The 18,249-nt window shown below is 60.1% G+C and overlaps 1 protein-coding gene across 3 annotated transcripts in view; it reads left to right on the top strand.

Annotated features, from left to right (window-relative positions):
- The window catches only part of CBFA2T3 (CBFA2/RUNX1 partner transcriptional co-repressor 3), an 80,834-nt gene that overhangs the window by 9,256 nt on the left and 53,329 nt on the right, over nucleotides 1-18,249 (top strand). For 2 of the 3 annotated variants that reach the window (XM_043599889.1, XM_043599888.1), the window contains exon 2: nucleotides 17,816-17,930. The gene's annotated coding sequence lies outside the window, so the exon portion shown is untranslated. Of the gene's footprint in view, nucleotides 1-17,766; nucleotides 17,931-18,249 lie in introns of those variants that run through there. The other variant, XM_043599887.1, reaches the window with a different exon arrangement.

Genomic DNA, 18,249 nt, shown 5'->3' with positions numbered 1-18,249 from the left:
AAAATGGATTATTATAGATTCGCCACCCCAGCCATGAGCTGTTTAAAGCCAGGCTACCGGGGCAGGACCCGTTCCCGCTGGGGTCTGGCCGGAGCTGCTGGACCCCAACCACCTTCCTGCTTCCTCTTCTGTCAAATGGGCCAATAACGCATCAGCACTTAGTGCCTTGAGGCTGGACCCACCCAGGGGACTAGTTTATCTGTGTGTCCTTCCCAGATACACTGTGATTTTCGGTATTTTAAATTGTTACATAAAAGTATCGTGTTCTATATATTCTTTCCCAGTTTTTCCTCCTCGATGATGTGACATGGGTGTGGGCAGCTATCTGTGGCCCAGGGCTGCAGGGCGGGGCTGGGAGGGAGCCTCCCAGCCCCAGTGGATAAAGGCTTTTCGGACGGTTGGAGTGGCCAACAGTGGTGTGGATGTTTCTGGAGGTCGCTGGTGGCCGTGGCTCCTGGGGGCTTCCTGTTTGTGGAAACCAACACCGGCCAGAGAGGCGAGGCCGGAGGCAGAGCGCCGGGCGGGGTGCCTCGGCCAATCCGGTCCAATCCTTTGTGAATGTGGGCTCAGCGGTCAGCCCAGGGGAGGCCGTGGGAAGGGGGGGGTCCAACCGCGAGCAGAGAAGGCCGTGTGGCCCGCCTAGGTGTGGCTCTCGCCCGGGCACACCTCCCCTGCCTGCAGCTGCCCTCCTGCTCCCGCTCAGGACACAGGTGAACCCGCCGTGCCCGGGGCCTCAAGCCTGTGACCGGAAAGTCAGCTGGTGGAAAGTGCTGGCATCCGCAGGCCGTTGACGATGTGACCCGCGTGTGACCCGCTCGGCTCTAGGAAGCAAGAACCGGGGTTCTGAGCGGCTGGGGTGGGGCGATGCCTCGGACCCTCCACGGCGCCAGAAGGAAGGGGCCCGCGGGACTTTCTGCGTCTGCCCGTTTGCTGGCTGAGCCCCCAGGCACCCCCCACACCAGCCCACTGTGCTGGAGAAAGGGCTGCGGCTCAGGCGGGGGGAGCCAGAGACTCAGCTATGGAGCGGACACCCCAGGGCAGCCGGCTAGGGCTCCGGGGTCCCGAGGCAGGGGTGTGGTGATAAATGGTGGCGGTGGTCAGAGAAGCACTTCTAGGCGCCGAGCTCTCAGGGGAGTGATTTCCCTTCATCTTCTGGCTCAGCGAAGGAAGCAGGCTTACCTCCCTGCTGAACCCCGTGGCACCGAGACAGCGTGGCGTCACTTGGTAACGGAGGGGCCTGACCCACGCTGGACGCCAAGGGGGTGTCGGTGTTTTGGTCTCTTATTAGTTTCTGCTCGTTTGTCTCCTACAATGGTCTTGGGAAAACACAAGTTCCCTTCAGCGTGATACTTCTCACAAAGCCAACCTTACCCAGCTCGGTCACATCGGGCCCTTGGGTTGCTTCTGTTTGGGGGGATGACTGTGGCCTCGTGGCCACTCGAGAGGCTTGCAAAGGTGACGGCTAGCCGCATCCCACAGCCTGGCCACGGGGTTGTGAGAAGCGTGGTCTTAGCACCTGCTCCCCAGCCTCATGCACACACGTGAGAGATCCACGTTCGTGAGCGTACACGGAGGGCACACGACTGATCTGCACATTCTCTGCTCTGTAGGCGTGCAGCCCACTCAGCGGGAAACACAACAATGTGGCAGAGGCGAGACGGGGGCCTTTGGGGGGCACTGCACCGAGAACACCCTTCCGAACCAATGAGCCGACGCAGGCCCCTTGACGATGGTGCCAACATGCCGGTTGGTTCAACAATCAAAAGTCATGTTGTCCACCTCACCGCACATTTCATGCTGAACACGTGCTTGGGACCTATTTCCATGAAAACTGAGAAGCTGCAGGTTTACCTCACTCAATTAGTGGAAATGTCACCACAAAAGCAGATTGGCAGGGCTGGGGACCACTCCACCCAGACTAATATTTGTCAACTTTTATTTCAAACAAGCATGGTATTAAATGATCCAACTGTCTCACTTTGGAACTCCAATTCTGATATAAATGGACAGCTGGATAGATGGATGAGTGGATGGATGGGTGGGTGGATGGATGGATGGGTGGATGGATGGATGGATGGATGGGTGGGTGATGGATGGATGGATGGATGGATGGATGGATGGGTGGATGGATGGATGGATGGGTGGATGGATGGATGGATGGATGGGTGGATGGATGGGTGGATGGATGGGTGGATGGATGGATGGATGGATGGATGGATGGATGAGTGGATGGATGGATGGATGGATGGGTGGATGGATGGATGGATGAGTGGATGGATGGATGGACGGATGGATGAGTGGATGGATGGATGGATGGATGGGTGGGTGGATGGATGGATGGATGGATGGATGGATGGATGGATGAGTGGATGGATGGATGGATTGGTGGATGGGTGGATGGATGGATGGATGGATGGATGGATGAGTGGATGGATGGATGGATGGATGGATGGGTGGATGGATGGGTGGATGGATGGATGGATGGATGGATGGATGGATGGATGGATGAATGGATGGGTGGATGGATGAGTGGATGGATGGGTGGATGGATGGGTGGATGGGTGGATGGATGGATGGGTGGGTGGATGGATGGATGGATGGATGAATGCATGGAAGGATGGATGGATGGATGGATGCATGCATGCATGGAAGGATGGATGGATGGATGGATGGATGGATGAGTGGATGGATGGATGGATAGATGGATGGACAGTGAATGGATAGACGAATGGATGGATGGACAGATGGGTGGGTGGATGGATGGATGGATGGATGGATGGACGAACAGTGAATGGATAGATGGATGGATGGGTGGATGGACAGTGGATGGATGGACGGATGGGTGGGTGGATGGATGGATGGATGGATAGGTAGATGCATTGGTGGATGGGGGGATAGATGAATATGTGGAAGGATGGATGGGTGTGTGCATGGATAGATAAGTGGATGGATAGATACTGGATGGATGGATGGTGGATGGGTGGGTGGATGGATGTTGAATGGAAAAGGAAGAAAGTAGGAAGGCAGGAAGGAAAGTACAAAGTATACCTTTCAAAAAGTTAAAAACAATTCTTATATGAACATGCAGCAAGCATGCGTCCAGCAGGACAAGATGCGTCAAAGGTGTGTCCAGCAGGATGGCAAAGAGGACTCAAGGGGGAACATGGGCAGTTTTAAATCCCACGAGACAAGAATGTCACAGAAGACACCACACCAGACTCAGTATAAAGCACAATCTTTTCTACCAAAGCAAAAATAGTTTGCAACTTGTCAACTGCCTACAGGTTAACACCTAACTTAGGGTCTGGGATCCAAGGGACCTAAGTAGAAAGTCAGCAAAGGCACGTCCCCTCAGGGCCACTGACCCTTGACAACCTGGCTCGGTCCCAGAGGACTGAGGTCATCCTATTGCCTTTACGCACGGCTGGGACAGCTGTTGCCACCAGAGGAAGGTAGGGAGCAGGGAGCCTCGCTGGGTTTTTATGCCCCGAGGCGAAGCCGTGTGGTCGGACTCAGGCTGCAGGGGGGGCGGTGTGAGGTGCGACCACGTAATCAGGAGAAGGAGCTCAGGAAAGGTGAGGTGACAAGGACAACGTGCAGACCACAGGCCCAAGTTTTTGCCGAAACAAAGTGGAACTTGAGGACCTCACAGATTCCACTTAGCTATCTTGTCCACAAACCTGGAAAGTCGCCTCGCGTGCGTGTGGGTTTTAAAGACCCCCGCTGGAGGCCCTGTTGCACAGGGCAGGGCTTGGGGGCCAGAAGATTCTCCGTTTCTTTGCCCCGGAAGTCCGATCGATCTTCTTTCTGGGAGACCCCTGCAGGCCAACGGCCCTCCAACCACAGCATCCCTGCTGTGAGTGAGGAGACGGGAGGTCGGAGAGATGAGAAGCCTCCCAACTTCTGTGGCCGGGCCCGGCCTCGAACCCAGGCCTGTGCCTCCCTGCCTATCCCTGCCTGCGCCAGGCCGAGCCGCTGCCACCTGGGATTCTGAGCAGGCAGCTCTCGCCAGGGTCAGAACCGTGCCTGGCAACCGGGCGCTCAAGAAGCACCAGCCGAGAGAGGGTCCCGGACGGCTGAGCGTCAGGGGCTCGGATGGACCCTGGGAACGTGACGCCGAGCGCGAGGAACCAGACACAAAGGCCTTACGCCGAGCGATTCCATGCACATGACACGGGCACAGCAAACCCAGAGAGATGGGAAGTGGGTTCCCGTTGCTGGGGCGGGGGCGGGGGGGGGGAGCGGGATGCCAGCTGATGGGAACGGGTCCCTCCTGTGGGGACGAAAGCGTCCTGAAGCTAGACACGGTGGCGGCCACACTGTCAGGATGCTCACGGCCGCTGAATCGTTCATTTCAAAATGGTTAAAATGGGCAACTTTCTGTTCTGTGTCTTTTATCACAATAAAAACAATCTTGGGGCGCCTGGGTGGCTCCATTGGTTGAGCGTCTGGCTTCGGCTCAGGTCATGATCTCGCGGTTCATGAGTTCGAGCCCCACGTCGGGCTCTGTGCCCACAGCTCGGAGTCTGGAGCCTGCTCCGGATTCTGTGTCTCCCTCTCTCTCTGCCCCTCCCCTGCTCGCGATCTGTGTCTCTCTCTGTCTCTCAAAAACGAATAAATGTTAAAAAAAAATTTTTTTTAATAATCTTAATTTTCTTTAAAGGAAACATAAAACCGAGGCCGAGGATGGGCCCTGAATCCAGGCCTCAGGGTCCTGTTGACTCTTACGGTGCCTGTCCCGCAGCAGCCGCAGACCTTGGAAACTCGTTAATGGCCTTGCTCCGGGGCACCCTGTGTCCCAGCCCTGCTTCTAGGGCCTAGGGTGGCACTCTCTCCCTTCCCCTCACCTGGCCTCACCTCCAGGCTCGCTGTGGGGGGAGCCGGCCCCCAGCGTCTCTGCCTGGGGCCTTGGAGCCGAGAAGGGGCACCGTGGCCCCCTTGCCTTGTCTCCTCTGCAGACCACACGGGGCACAGATTTGTGACGTGGGGGGTGTGCCCCAGACTTCGCCTTCAGAGCAAGTCAATGCAAGCCACGTCCGCGTGCAGAAATTGGGCAGGGAGTTGGTGCCGTGACCCCCGCCACGGGCACGGGGCACTAGGGACGCCCTCCCGTTGTCACACCAGCTTCTGTGCTGCGGGCGTGCAGAGTGCCCCCGGGGCCAAGGGAGACCCTGAGTGTCTCCCCAGGCGCTCCGCGGGGCTCAGCAAATGCCACTCTTAGAAATGTGGTTCCCAAGAACCTCTCAGACTCTGGGCTCCACTGACTGGCCCGGGCTACAGCCCTCTTCCCCGGGGCTTGTGACTGGCGAGGCTGGCCTCTCCAGCTCCTTCCCGCCGAGCGCGGACCAGGCTTCGGCAACCTTCGCGGCACGGTGCTTCCGCTGGCCCCGGCAAACAGAGCGAGCTCGAAACCCACTTGCCTTCAAGTCCTGGGTCACACACAGACCCCTGGGGGTCAGCCGCCCCTGCCATCCGTGGATGACTGATACTTTTGTCAAGTGCAATTCGAATGTCAAATCTGGGAACCTTCCACCTCTCACCCTCTTTCCTGCACGTCTCTGTCTTCGGCCATGAGTCGTGTGGCTTTTCCGAGTCTTCTTTGCACACCTGTTCTGGCAGGTCTAAGAAAGTGCTAGAGACCCTGGGGCAGAAGGAAACAAGGGAGGCCCCAGAGACAAGAGGACAGCAGGCTACACTCCAGCACCTACTCACAAGATCTCAAACAACTCACGCCATGGGTCCCAACCTCGCCTTCCTTTGCTTCATCCGTGGATAGAGCTGAAGTTAAAAGTCAAGTTTCAATAAATTTTTTAATGTTTATTGTTGAGAGAGAGAGTGTGAGCAGGGGAGCGGCCGAGAGACGGGGAGACACAGAATCCGAAGCAGCCCCAGGCTCCGAGCTGTCAGCGCAGAGCCCGACGCGGGGCCCGAACTCAAGAACCGTGAGAACATGACCTCAGCCGAAGTCAGACGCTGAACCGACTGAGCCACCCAGGTTCCCCTAAAAGTCACTTTTCAGATAAACAGCTGAATATAAGCATGTCCCCAGTATTGGCTGGGATACATTTATACTAAAAATTATTCATCACTAATCTGAAATCCAAATCTAACTGGGCATCCTGGGTTTTTATTTCCTACATCTGGCAACCCTGTCCATACAGGACTTGAACCCTATGTCCAGTAGGATCGTGTGCAGCTGCAAATAGCAGAAAACCTAACAGGAATAGAGACCAGGTTGTTTGTTTCTGTCCCGGTGACGAGAGCCCAGAGGCGAGTGGCTCCGGCTGTAACGAAATGCCGCCATCTGGGATGGAGGCTTTTTTGCTCTGGATTCTACCCTCCACGTACTTGTGGCTTCCGGGCTGCAAAGTGGCTGTGCCACCTCCAGGCATCGCATCTGCCTTCCGAGAAGGAAGAAGAGGAAGAGAGAAGAAAACCGGGCCAGCCCCTTTTCCTAAGGAAAACGGGGGCTTTTGTAGAAGCCTCACTCAGCAGACTGCTGTTTCCACCACGACAGGGCTCCTGTCCGCGTCTCTGAGGCTCCTTCCCAAACCAGGACTTTCTGACTTCTAATTTCACATCTTCTCTGCTGTCTGCAAGCGGCCTCCGCACGCGGGGCCCCATCGGCCTGGCTGTGGCCCCACCAGGTCAGTACAGCAGGTGGCCCCGTGAGCATTCCGCCGCTGGCCGTCCTCAGGACCCTGGAGGACGGGGAAAGACCACACTGCCCTCGGCCCCCATGCCGAGACATCATTGTGTCTGAAGGGCCTCTGGAGGGCAAAGGCGGCAGGAGCAGTGACCCGGGGCCCGGGCTCATCCCCAAAGGGTCTCCTCTTATCCCTGAAGGCTTCTACTGAACATCGTTGGAGGGGACAACAGACCTGTCCTCCTTGGAACTTTTAAACAAAGAGCCGCCCTTCCTCCCGGGGCTTCCCTTTCCCCGAGTTCTCTCCATTTTTGCAAGCTTCTCTGGGACCCTTCTCTCCTGATTCTCTCCCCTTCGCCTGGCTTCCCTCCGTCTTGCTCCCCCCGCCTCTCTGACAATCACAGCATCCTGCTAATTTACTTCTAGAACATTGTCTCCTGTGCCTGAGCTTAAGGGGAACAGCACACCCTGTCCTCACCGCCCATCCCAGACCGCCAGGCCCCCGTGACAGCCGCCAGCCACCCCGGGGCCCCAGGGGCCCCACACTTTTCCCAGGCCTGGCTTTCCGTGCCAGTCTGGCCCTAACTGTGCGCCCGCGATGGAGAGGCGCCCCCGTTCGCCAAGGCCCATCAGTGGTCACAGCTGCTATTCGTGTAATGGTCCAGTCACATCTGTGACAGCAGGGCCGTTTTGGTCCCACAGGTCAGTGCCCTTGGCTCCGGGCACAGAGCCTGCCCCACAGTGACTTCAAGTGACCCAACCCCTTTACCAGCGGAAAGGGGGTGGGCCCGCTCATGTCTGCTGGAACCAGGGCCATGAGGATGCTTTCACCCCATTCCCCCGATCCCCAGCCGTGAATGGTGCCTGGCACGACCCGGCCGGGGTGGGTGCTCGGAGGGGAGTCGGTGGGCTCGCGGTCTACGGTGGGGGCGGCAGAACTCGGACCCGGATTCGCTGGAGCTCGTGCTCACACACCAGCCTCAGTCTCCCCATCAGGAGAATGGGAATTTCTCCCCCTCCGCGATCGCACAGGCACATGGCACCCGAGGGCCCTTGAACCAGAGCATGTCTGCGTGGGAGTCTTGCCCTCCCCCACCGCCCCTGCCCTCCCCTGCTTGGCATCCCCCACCCCCCGAGATAAGACTTCTCCTTCCCTCCACGAGGAGTTCCCCATTCGAGGCCACCGCACCACCCCCCACTTCTCCCCGGGGGTTTCAGGTTCTTAGAATTATTTTAGGTCTTCTTCCCCACACGGCCTGTTCCGGAGCCTTCCCTCCCAACGGGCTCCCTCCCGCTGCGGCTTCTGGGGCTCCCCGCGCCCCGAACTGTCCTGCCGGAGCCCCACCGATACGCGGCCTGTGCCCTTGGGCAGGGGGGTGGTGCTGAGGCTCAGAGGTGCTTTGGTCCTGGGTCTGCTTGGATTCTAATACAGCTTTCTTGACACAAGTCACAGAGCGTATGATTTACCTGGTGGACGTGTACGAGCCGGTGGTTTTTAGCACATTTGCAGAGCTGCGCAGCCACCCGCACCTCCTAATTCTAGAACATTTCCATCCCTCCATTAGACGCTCTGTGTGGCTTAGCGGGGCCCCCTGCCCCCTGCCCTGGCCTCCCGCAGCCACCCACCTGCCTCTTCTGGACAATTCGCATAAGCAGGACCCTGTGACAGGAAGCTCTGTGTGCGGCTGTCACGCAGCAGGACGCTTTGGGGACCCACCCGCGTGTGGCATGAATGGGGCCCACATTCCTTTCCCTGGCTGAGTCACGTTCCACTGTCTGGACCGTGCCCGCTTCTCAGTTACCTTTGCTCAAGAGCCCGGTGTGAGCCCGGCCCACTGCCTGTGCTGTGTGTGTGACAGGTGAGCTCCCACCCCCCTCTGGGCATCGCCGGCCATCCGGTGCGGCCAGCGAGAGCAGCCCCGCAGGACCGGCGTGCGGGTGCAGCAGGGAGGCCTGGGGACGACGCTGGCGGGGGCTCCGGCCATCGGCCTCTGTGCGCAGAGTTGTGGCGGACGCAGTCTCGGCCCGGGGCGCCCCGGCCACGGGGGCGGAGGCATTTGGGGGGCAGGCGACAGTGGCAACTGGCCGGGGGTCCCGGGGAGCGGGCTCAATTCCCGGGTCCCCGAGCACTTGATGCGAAGGAGTTCTGTCCTCAGTGGGTCCCGCTCACAACGGCTCTCGGGCCCAGCCACGGGGGCTTCAAACCTCAGGGCCGGCTTTGTTCCGGGGGGGCGGGGGGAGCACCCTGGGCTCCTGGCCACCGTGGATTTGGGGCTGAGCCACCGTCACGCACACGCCGCACCTGCCGGGGCTCGGGGGTCTTCCCGCCCTGGCCCCGCACGGCCACACGGCCAGCTGCCGGGGTCTGGCCCTGAGGTCCCCGGGGAAACGCTGGGCACACTGTATCCGTGTGGCCGGGAAGCGGGGCAAGGCGTCCTGCCCTCGCCATTGAGGTCGGGAGGTAGGCGCCGTTTAACCTCCGCCATCCCTTCGAGCCTGTGCCTTTGCGGGGTTTCCCGCCTCCGACTCGGGCTCCTCCTTGTTGGGCACCTGAGGCTCTGCCCCAGGAGTCCCCACCTCCCCACCCTGAGCTTCGTGGGGGCCTGGGGCCAGGTGGGGGAGAGCGGCAGGAGCCCGGCCAGCTGCCCTCTCAGACCCTCGAGGCCACGTGGCTGACAGAGTCTCCTCCCCAAAGTCTCAGGGGAGGGCATGTCGTGCTGGCCCAGACCAGTCAGCGACCGGGCAGCTGTGGCTGAGGGGCCGGGTCACCGAGTGGACCTCGGCTGTGGGATGGTCCCCTGGAAGGGGTCCGATGTGGTCAGTGACACCTGTAAGTGGGTGTGGCCGCGCTCAGGCCTGTGTCGTGTCAGGTGCGTCACACACGAGGATCCTGGAGGAAGGGACTGTTCAGCTCAGCAGATGAAGAGCCTTCGTGGCGTCAGAGGGGAGGGAGCGCGGCCCGTCCCCTCCCCGTCCCTGCTTCTGCTGGCTCCACAGCAGCCCCGCCCTGACCCTGACACCCCAGCTCAGCAGCTCGGCTGGAGGGACACTCTTCCACACCCAGCTTCGGGCCGGGAAGGTTCCGGAGGGTGCTGGCGGGTCCGTTTCCAGAAGAAGGGGACCGTGCGATCCGGGTGACCCCCCCAGGCCGTGTCACGTGCCGTTAGGAGGAGGGTGGGGTGGGTGCCCATCTCCCCGTGGGACGCGCAGGGAGACTGAGGCTCAGACACATCACGGGGCCTGCTCTGGAGGCCAGAGCCCAGCCACCTCTTCTGGACAATTCCCCTTGAGAGAAGCCCGGAGACTTCACGCTATTAAGATTCACGGGATGTAGTCTCAGCCAACAGTCCCAAAGGTCTATCTGCCCAGGAGTAAATTTTGACTTCGACAGGCAGAAATCACAGTCCCTGGGCACTGCAGAGCAGCGAAAGACGTTGCCGTCAGCAGTGACACGGCCTAGGAACAGAGAAATCTCACCCGTCTCTGCTCCTTGCCCTGCTCCCCAGATAAGCCCCCCCCACCCGCCCCCTGGAGCCCCCAGCTCGCTTGCACTCGGACCAGATCCTCCTGGCCCACGCGCCTCACCACACCCCCAGCCCCACAGGGTGGGGCAGGGGCCTCGGGCTGTTTCTAGAGTCTGAATTTCGGGAGCCGGGTCTGGAGCCTGGGGAACATGGTCTGGGGTCTCGGGAGCGGGGTCTGGAGGGATGCCGGGCACAGTGGACAGGTGCCACACACCTCCACAGCCTCCCTCAGGCCTCCAGGGCCGCGTGAGCCCAGCACGGGCCCCGGCCGGGCGTGACGTTGCCACAGCCTGGCCGTCGGGGCTGGATAACCTCTTCCAGGAGAGGAGGCAGGTGGGGCTGGACTGGGGGACCCACACACTTGCTTCCAGGCTTCTGTGCCACCCCTTGTCTCTCGGAGGCCCAGGCATGCCGGGGCGGCGGCGGGGGGGGGGGGGAGCAGGGGGTCTCACCGTCCACGGAGATCTTTCTGTCTTCACCCGGCCTCAGAGCTGCTCACTGCACTGGCCCCGCGGGGCAGTGGGAAGACGAGGACAGACTGGACAGATGTTCGCCTGAACAATCGGGGCTTCTTGGCCAGAAAAGACCCCGCGGGGGTCATGTTCCCCTTTGGGCCCCTGCAGTGACCCTCCTAGAACTGACAGATGGGACCTGGCCAAGCAGAGAGGCCTGGCCGGGACGCAGGGCCTCCCCGCTCTGCGGCCGTCTCCCCACGTGTGAAATCAGGGCTTTGGTCTGGTGACGCTTCTCCTTCTCTGTGCCCTGCTGTCGAAGGTCACAGACCGAGGATGGTGGGGGGGCCCCAGGCAACTGTGAACACGCCGAGGTACACGGAGGGCAAAGGGGGGATCCAGGGAGCCCAGAGGAAGGGTGACCCCACCCCCAGACACACCCTCCCTGCCCTGGTGCCTTGTCCTCTGTTAGTGCCCCTGGGGGCTCGGGGTCGCTTCGGGGGATACTTAATGGACAAACGGAGAAGAGGTGGGTGTTCCTTTGTGGGCGAGGATGACCGTCGATTCCGTCAGCTGCTCTCTCAACAGCAAACACAGTGAAACCATCTTGACGGAGCCCTGAATGTGGGTTCTGGATAATTTGGGGGCACAGCGGGGGTGCCAAGAGGTCCCCCGGCTCCTGGGAGAAGCCGTGAGCAGCTGCACTTGGGCTGTCATGGGGGTGAGAGGGAGGCCTCCCCCAGACTCCAGGAGGGCAGGACAGGGAGGCCAGGTGGAGCTCGCCGGCAGAATGTTCCAGGTGGAGGCAACTTTGCCTCAGGTGGAGGCAGCGTGATGGGCCACAGCTCCAGAGCGACAGTATGGGAGGGGCCTTTATCTCAGGCGGGAGCGACAGGACCAGATTCGTCTTGCAGAAAGCCGTCCTGGCGCCTTGCAGGGAAGCGTCCGGTGATAATAACGGCCTGTTATCGGAGCAGGGGATTCATGTGGGCTTGGAGACCGTCCGTCCTGGGGCCGCGTCCCTCTCGGGCTGACACCTGGGCCTGCCCGCCCTGGCACCTCCAGTCTGTTCTTGTGGCTCACAGAGCTCAGCCCCCCCCACCGAGCTGCCTGGGCGGGGGGAGAAAAGGGGCTGCTGGGCCGTAGCGGGGGCCACAAACCCACCTCCCCTCGGGAGCCATGGGGTGACGGTGTGCGTCAGCCAGGGTGCCGCAGTGGCCGGTGACAGAAACCTTGCTGGAGAGCTCGGGCAGGACGGGGAACGTGCCGGGTCAGGCCATGTTGCTTAGGACACCGCAGAGCAGAGGAAAAGCTCCTTCTCTGTTCCGGGTCAGAAAAATTCCAGGGAAAGATTGTGACTGGTCCGGCTTGGGTCACATGCCTTCCTTCTGGGCCAAGCGTGGAGGGTTGGGGGTGAGCGGTGCTCTGGGCAGACCTGGGGCCTGAGCAGGGGCCGAGGAGCCCGTTATGTACTGCAGGTGCCTTGTAAAAGCAACTCTTTTTTTCTCATTTAAAAAAGCAAAACTAGGGGCCCCTGGCTGGTTCCGTTGGTTAAGCGTCCAGCTCTTGACTGTGGCTCAGGTCATGATCTTACGGTTCGTGGGTTCGAGCTGACAACACAGAGCCTGCTTGGGATTCTCTCTCTTCCTCTCTGCCCCTCCCCTGCTCTCGCTCTCTCTCAAATAAAAAATAAACAAAAAAACAAAAATAAAAACAAAACAAAAATATGCAGATGAGGATGAGAGGAAAGGAGGTGAAGAGGCGCAGTGAGAGCCGGCGGAGGCGAGAGCCGCGTGAAGGCTAACGTGGAACAGTCGCCTCACAGATCCCTGCCGAGGCAGTGGGCGCCCTGGGCGGGGGCACAGCGGCCACCACACAGGCGGCCCCACCCTGGGAGGAGAAGAGCACAGATGGGCATGCCCCGGGCACGAGCAGGGCTTGGGTGTCCCCGAGTCCCTGAGCAGGCCTCTGAGGCGCAGCCAGGGGACGGAGCAGGCCACCAGTGCAGAGGCCACGGAGGGCCAGCAGGTGGCTGCACGCAGCCCTGGTTCTCAGGGGGTGTTTTGGAGGAAAACGCGAAGGGTGAAGGAGTTTACTGTCTCTTGTATTTCTTGCTGTGGGATGTACCTATTCACACGCTTCGCCCATTTTTATTCTGTATGTAGGGCTGTTAGTCCTTTGTTACACGTGTTGCGAACATCCTCTCCCAGACTCCTCCTTAACTTGTGGTTACGTATGGCCTCGTCGGTGCACAGCTATTGATGGCCGTCTGGGTTTTTTTCTGGGTTTCCTTCATCATAAACACATACTAGACAGAGACTTGTATTCTTTTCTGATACTTTCCCCGTTTTGTTTTTCACATCTTATTCCTTAACACCAGTGGAGTGTCTTTTCAAAACGGACTGAGGAATACATACAATTTTTTCCCAACATGGGAGGGAGAGTTGGCCTGACACCATCTCCCGACGAGTGCATGGCTCTCCGGGGATTTAAATGCCACCTTGTCCCACCGGCTTTCCCTAGGACTCCTACGCCGCGGCCGATTTTCCGGCAGGATGTTTCTACTGCTCGGCCCGATCCTCATCTGAAATTGAACAAAGACGAGAGAGAACTCAGGACCCGTCTTTGCGCCACGCTGGCTCATTATTGTTCCCACCTTCCAGAGACAGGAAAACCAGAAAATTAGGGAAGCGGAAAGTGGGGTCCCAGCCAGCCTCCGGCAGCCCCGACACCCTTCCTGGGCCCCCCGTCCACCCTCCTGGCTCTTCATCTGACGAGCAAGAGTGCACGGGTCACCACCCCGCTCCCTTGTCGAGTGGGGCTCGAATCCCACAGACTTGATCTAAGCACAGCGGATGGGCAAATGTTCCAGATTTGTCCCACAGCCTCATGGTTTGGGGGCCTCCTTAGGCGGGTGCGAGTCTCTGAAAACCGTCCTTCTCTGACTTTGTCCGCAGCCCCTCAGGACAGCAGGGACGGGAATCCCAGAGAACCAAGGGCTGCAGACGAGGTGTCTCGTCCCGGCGAGAATCGCCTTGGGGCCGGCCGTGCGTGCGGCACCGTGGCACTGTGCACGCGGGGTGACCGCCAGGCCGCGGAGCCTTCCGGCAGGTCCCCAGCAGAGCCTGGCCCCTCGGACAGCCGCCTCCGCCGCAGGCGGCTCAGTCTTGGTTCCCGCCCGCAGTCTGGAGGGGAGACGGGCCACCCTCCCGCGGCCTCCTTTCTTGTGACCGTCAACCGAGGTGTGGACAGGCTGGCAGACGGGGGGGTGGCAGGGTGTGACTGGGCAGCTAACAGGGCAGAAGTGGGAGGCGAGGGCCGGCAGCGCGGCGACAAGGGGCAGAGCCGCCCCCCACCCTGCGCACGGCCACCTCCACACGAGCGCTCGGGGTCCCCGGCCCCAGTCTCCCCGTCCAACCTGCCACAAGGTTGAACGAGAGGCAGTTGGGAAAGTGCCTGTGGTGCACCTGAAGGCGCGGGAGCTGGCAGGTGGCCTCGGGGACCCCGCGGTCCGGCCGCAGGTGGACACTGCGCTTAGGCCCCACCTGGAACTGGGATTTTAGCGGCCTGGCTCCGCTCACACGATAATTAATGATTCTCCTGGGAGAACTTGACGTCACGGTTCTCTCAACGTGACCGCCATTCCGAGTTCCCAACTAAAGCTTCAACACAGATAGAAACAGCCGAGCTGGAATGAAACAATGGGATCGCCCGGAGGAGTCTGCCAGGACTCGGGCCTCCGAGGTGCCCGGGCCGGGGCGGGGGAGTCCCCGGGGCGGGGGATGGGAGCCGGGTCAGCCAGGACCAGCCACGCCGCACCCCAACCGCACCCGTCACCTGCCCCGCTTCTGGGCACGCCGTCTGGCTCTGGGCCACCAGCCCCCGACACCCCTGCCTAGGGCTCCCCCTCGGCCGCCGCAGGGGGGGACGCAGATGGAGAGTGACCGTCCCTGAGTGGCCCTCACCAGAAGGGACGGGGCGTCCCGTGCAAACGCTCCAGTCCCCGGTCTCCTGGCAGGACGGCTCTGAGGGCGCTCCTGCGGGTCCCCCGGGACGCCCAGAGGACAGAGCATCAGCGGCCCTGAGTGGACAGGCTGTGTCTGTCCGTTCCTTCCCTTCCCTGCCCGGGACCTCCCGGCAGCACCTGCCGGCCATCCGCTGGCCTCCTCTGTGTCCTCCTCCGGGGGATCCGAGGAAGCCGCCTCTGTTTTGGCCCTGCCCCTAGACGAGGCATTTCCCCTCCCAGAACCTGCAAGGCTGGTCTGAGCACAGAAGGGGAAACTGCCTGTGAATGGCTGGTGACACGCCTGGGGTCCCTCCTTCCCAACTTCCCCTCCTTCCCTTAAACCACCGAGACCCACATGGAGGGCAGGGCGCCGAGGCTTGCATCACGCGGGGTCTTCCGGCCGTCTCAGGGGGGAGAAGTCAGCGGTGGGAATCCCGTCTTCATGTAAAGTTTCCGTGTCTTGCTCCCCATGGGTTTTTTGGGCACCGATTCCAACATTTTTAAATGTTGGGTTAAAATGTGGTTTATCTCGAATACTGAGTTTTTGGTGCCACCTTAAAATTTGCGCCTGGGCGTTTGCCACACAGCCGCCCGGGGTGCTTCCTACGTGTAGTGAAGTCGGGGATGATCGATGGGCCACCGTGGCCCCCGGACGGCTGTGAGGGCCCTCTGGACAGGAAGGCCAATAGCTTTTGGTTGCAAGAAACAGACATTTTGGCGAAAACCAGCCTGAACCATAAGGAAACTTATTATTGAAATGGCAAGCTTGGAAGTAGGGTGGGTTTCGGGGACGGCCGGGCAGCTCAGCGATGTCCCGAGCGGCCCCCTCCTCTGTTCATGTGACCCCCACACCAGCGCCGTCCTCAGGCGGTGGCCACGGGCAGTGGCAGGGCCAGGGCGGGGAGGGGGCAGGGTCCCGCACGTGGGAGACTCCCCACACGTCTCGGTCAGGGACGGGTCACACGTGGTGCTGGAGCCGATCAGCCACGAGGGTGAGGCTCTGTGCACCTGCAGATGCGGGGGGCTGGGGGGCAGGGGCTGAGGGGCTGCCACAGGGAGGCAAGGATCCCGGACCCCCGTGGGGGTCGCGCTTGGGAGTAAGGTGAGGGCGAGAGCGGTGGAGGCCCAGGCAGCAGGGTTCCCCACGGAGACCCCAGGGAAAGCATTTCACAGGAGGAGGGTGCCTCTGATGCCTGAGCCGCTGCCGCAGGCTCCTTCCCGGCCCGCTGGTGCGGGTGGGCCCGGCCTAGCCTGGTGCTGTAGCCCTGATGCCGGGTGGGCAGGATGACCCCACAGCCCACCCCTCTGCCTTCCCGCTGCGTCTCCGCCTGGGGCTCTGGGTGGGGCTTCCCCTGGCGAGAGGGGCCATCCCTGGTGGGAGTCGGGCTGGCCTCGAGTGTGGGGCAGGGGACGAGGCCAAGAGACAGTCCTGGGGGCGGGAAGCTTCCTGGTGTCCGTGCCGGCCACGGCTGGCGGCCGGGCAGCAGGCCACCCGCTCACGCCCAGCGCCAACCCGTCCCCAGCTTCCCTGGAATGGTGCCTGTGCCCTCACTTCCCAAAAAAGGCTCACGGCTCCCTGCCTGGGCCCAGCCCTGATGCCCCACCTGCCTGCACCTCCTTGCTTGCAGAAAACACAGCTTTTTGCCATTCTGGCAGTTTCCGATCTCGCAACAAGATTGCAGAGGGCCCGCGGACTGGTCAGCTGACTAAGTCATTCTGTGACCGATCGGCATGTGGTTCGGGCACCGGACTGTCTGAAGAGGCCACAGCGATATCTCGGGAGCACAGAGGCCTTTCATCCCGACCTACTCATTGGCGTGATTCACGGGAGATCCCGTGACAGGAACGGGTCCGTGTCTAGTCCCGCCTTCTGGCAATAATACAGAAACCACTCGAAACTCTGCCTCGTCCCTCTTTTCAATACCTGTATTTCCAACCGAAACGTCCTTTTTACACTAACTCTCCGGATGTATACTGAGTTCACACCGTTTTTACTGCCGGTGATCACGACGGCAGCCCGACGAGAAGACAGACGACCTTTAGCGGCAGAAAGCGTTTAAGTCCCGATATTCCGTTTACGTTGCTGTGCGTGATACGCAAATAAAAGCTTTCAAACTGAAAATACATTAGGATAGAATTCTGGTGGGTGGGATGGACGTAAACAAACCAGGAGAGAAGGGAGCTGTGTGAAAATCCAGGGGCAAAGAGGGGCCGTTGCATACGCCTCGCGCTGTGCGTGCCCTTTATCATAGGAGATGTTCGAAGAGTCACTGACGGTTCTTTTCTTTAGCCTGCTGGCCTTTTTCTTTTTAAGTTAACACGATTTATTTTGAGGGGGAGTGTCAGGTGCGCAGAAAAGCTGAGCACAGAACAGACGCTTCCAAACACCACGTCTCCACAGCCGCTCCCCCGTGATTAACATCTCCCGCTGATGTGAAATTACTGAGCTGACATCGATACATCAATAGTTTTTCTTGAGTTTATTTATTTATTTTGAGAGAGAGAGAGAGAGAGAGAGAGAGAGGACCCCAAGCAGGCTCGCACTGCCAGCACAGAGCCCGACGCGGGGCTCGATTCCACGAACTTCGAGATCACGACCTGAGCCAAAACGTGGTCAGGCACTCAACCAACTGAGCCACGCAGGTGCCCGTCACTACATTAATAGGAACCAAAGCCCACAGTTTACATCTGTGTCCCCTCTTGGTGATGGACATTCGGTGGTTGGGACAAAGGTACAGTGACACATACCCACTCTCACAGCATCACACAGAGCTGTTTCACTGCCCCCAGAATCCTCTGTGTTCTGCCTGCCCCCTGCCCCAACCCCGACAACCACCGAAGGCTTCACTGTCTCCATAGCTCTCCTTTTCCAGGTGCCACATGTTGCAATCCTACCGCACGGGGCCTTTGCAGACGGCTTCTTCCACTTAGTGATGTGCATTTAAAGTTCCTCCAGGTCTAAACGGCCCTTTTCGGTCGCTGAGTGACACCCCGTTGTCGGGTCGGACCGCACGATCTGTGCCTTCATCATCGAAGGACGATTTCATTTCTTCCAAGTGCGGACACCCGTGAACGGAGCTGCTCTAAGCATCGACGTGCGGGTTTTCGTGTGGGTGTAAGACGTTCGGGTAAATAGGGAGAAGCATGAACGCGGGATCGTGCGGTAAGAACATGTTTCGTTTCGTAGGAAACTGCCAGACCGCCTTCCGCAGTGCGCGTGCTGCCCCGCCTTCCCGCCGGCACCCGGGGCCCCTGCCACCGGCCCTCGTCGGCCCCGTTCTCCATCTCAGCGCTTCTAACAGGTAGGTGGTGATGGCTCTGTTTCCCTGGTGACGTGTCGCGTGGACCCCCTGTCCCCATGCGTCTGCGTCATCTGTATACCTTCTTTGGGGACGTGGCTGTTCAGGTATTTCGCCCATTTTTCAACTGGGTTGTTGGTCTTCTCGCTGAACTGTAAGCTCTTTGTCCGTGTTGGATGCCAGTCCTTCATCAGATGTGTCTTTGCAAACACTCTCTCCCGGTCGGTGGCTCGGCTTCTCACCCTCTCCACGGTGTCTTTCCCAGAGTGGAAGTTTCTCATTTCAGCGAAGTCCTGCTCACCCAATCTTTCTCGCACGGATT

The sequence above is a fragment of the Prionailurus bengalensis genome, chromosome E2, assembly GCF_016509475.1.
Source record: "Prionailurus bengalensis isolate Pbe53 chromosome E2, Fcat_Pben_1.1_paternal_pri, whole genome shotgun sequence".
NCBI lineage: Eukaryota > Metazoa > Chordata > Mammalia > Carnivora > Felidae > Prionailurus > Prionailurus bengalensis.
This window is presented reverse-complemented; position numbering and strand designations above follow the sequence as displayed.